Source organism: Cucumis sativus, chromosome 7 (genome assembly GCF_000004075.3).
Source record: "Cucumis sativus cultivar 9930 chromosome 7, Cucumber_9930_V3, whole genome shotgun sequence".
NCBI classification, from domain to species: domain Eukaryota; kingdom Viridiplantae; phylum Streptophyta; class Magnoliopsida; order Cucurbitales; family Cucurbitaceae; genus Cucumis; species Cucumis sativus.
In genome coordinates, this window is record NC_026661.2 from 9,092,307 (window position 1) to 9,094,739 (window position 2,433).

Here is a 2,433-nt window from a genome sequence, read left to right on the forward strand (position 1 = left end):
CTTTGACAAGGAAGCTATCGTCTTCTGACCAAATGCGATAATACGATTGAAGAACTTCGTAACTTACCACTTCCATTGCAGTCTCACTTCTAAGCTTCCCTGTGCAATTAAAACGAAACTCAACCACCAGACCTTTAGTGATTGGTCTGTGGGTAGACTTCACCAGGAGGCTAACGTTGTTAGACTGAAAAGTAGTCGTTGTGAGGCTACTGGAAAAAGAGAGAACCGAAAAGGGAGCAGGAGGGAGGGGGGAGGAGGGATAACAAAGAGAACTTACCTTTTAGCAACTTCCAGATTTTCTGTTTCATTTGAACATTTGTTGTTTCTTCTCACTACATCAATAGAAAAGTTCTTGATCTTTGTTCCATCGCCAAGAATATTCAAAAATAGCAAAACAAGACTATGAAGTGTAGTAGAGGAAGAGAGCCATCTTATCCACGGTTGCCATCAACAATTACATGGAGATGAGAGCACTCCAGTTTAAACTAATATCTTGACTTGAATAATCAGCAGAAGCCTTGGCCCCCATTATTCTACACTCTACATCAATTCCCCTGAATATGTTTTTGCTACCAACTCAAAAGTGATAGAGTCTAAAGAATCACTTCAGATGGTGGTTTGCCAACCCATGAGGCTTTTCTTTGAGTTCGAAGAAATGGCACGAGCTCGATCCTCATGAAATTGATGTCAACTGAGTTGATTTAATTGGAAATGATGTTAGGGTTGAAAGAGAGCTTGATTGCATCAATTGAATCAGGAGGGAGAAGGGGAAAGTGGTGATGTAAGAAGAATGTGGTTAGCTGGGTCATAGTCTTAGGTTAATTCCATTTTTTACCACCACTTGTATTAAAACTCTATAAGTGGAAGTCTTCCCCTCATGTATGGACAAATACTGAATTATCTTTTGTTCGAAGAATTCTCGTAGATTTTCTAGAAAGATCTCCTTGCTTTTGTTCAATTCATTCATTGTGTGGTGGGGAAGGGGAGAGATACTTCCTTTTGGGAAGACCATTGGATGGGGGAGAGATACTTACTTTTGGGAAGACCATTGGATGGGGGAGAGACCTCTCTGTTTCTTATTCCCTCTTTCGTATCATTTTCTTGATCACAAACACTGTTTTGTTGCTGATATTCTCGTGTGGTCTAGGAGCTCGTATTCCCTCTCTTTTGGGTTCTGTTGTGCTTTTTCCTATAGGGAAACAATAGAGGTACTTGAGGGCCACTCGTTTAGACGTGGGTGAAGTGGTTCTCCCCTAGGTCTATCTGTTTTCTTGTGCTGTGGAGGATTGAGATTCCTAGGAAAGTTAAGTTCTTTAGTTGGCAAGTTTTACACGACCGTAAAAAGAAAAAAAACAGGATGGATAGGCTTAAGAGGAAGATGCTCTCGCTTGTAGGTCCTTTCTTGTTGCATTCTTTGTAGAAAAGGGAGGGAGATCTGGACCACATTCTGGGCATTGTGAGTTTTCCAGCTTGGTTTGGAACTCTTTGTTTTAGACATTTGGCGTTAGGGGGGACTTGACATAGAGATGTGTGTGCGTTGCTTGAGGAGTTCCTTCTCAACCCTGACCAGTGAGAAGGGCACTTCCTTTGGGTCATGGGGGTGTGTTCTATTTTATGGGTGGTGTGGGGTGAGCAGAACAATGGGGTTTTTAGGGGTGGGGAGAGGGTCCCCAGTGAGATTTGGTCCCTTGTACGTTATCATGTTTCTTTGTGGGCCTTGAATTCGAAGGAATTTTGTAATTATTCTATAGGTGTTATTTTGCATAGTTGGGTCCCTTTTTCTAGAGGGTTCCCTTCCTTTTAGTGGGCTGGCTTTTGGTTAGCCTCCTATTCTCTCTTTTTTTTTCCTCATTGAAATTGGTTTTATCATCATATAAACAAAAAATACTCACCCTCAAAGTCAAGTTTATTTATTTATTTTGAAACGGAGACAAATCTTTTTTATTAATATGCACTCAAAGTACAAGAGAGTTATACAAAGAGAGTAATACAAAGTCAAGTTTATTTGTACTCTGCTTATATTTGGAAAGTTGTTAAAGATTCAATGAAACTCCTCTAAAAATAACTCATTGTAGGTATAAAATCGATTGACCATACACTTCACTACTAAAATGGCTATCCTTCACGTATTGTATGAATATTTACTATATGAATCCTGCGCAATATAGACATTGGCTCCTTTTTTTTTTGTTTTATTAATTTGTTTTTGTTTATTATAATCATAATGAACTTAGGTGAACCCTAATATCTTTCCATCTTTACATTTACACTAGAGTTTTTTCACAATCTTTTGGTTCATAATTTTGTCGACCCTTTGATTGGGTTTGAGTTGTTTGACTTTTTTTGCTAGTTTCTTGTTTGTAGGTTTGGAATCTTTGTAGTTTTAATGTAATTTATTTATTAGCATTGTGTTAGATACCTACATTTGTATAC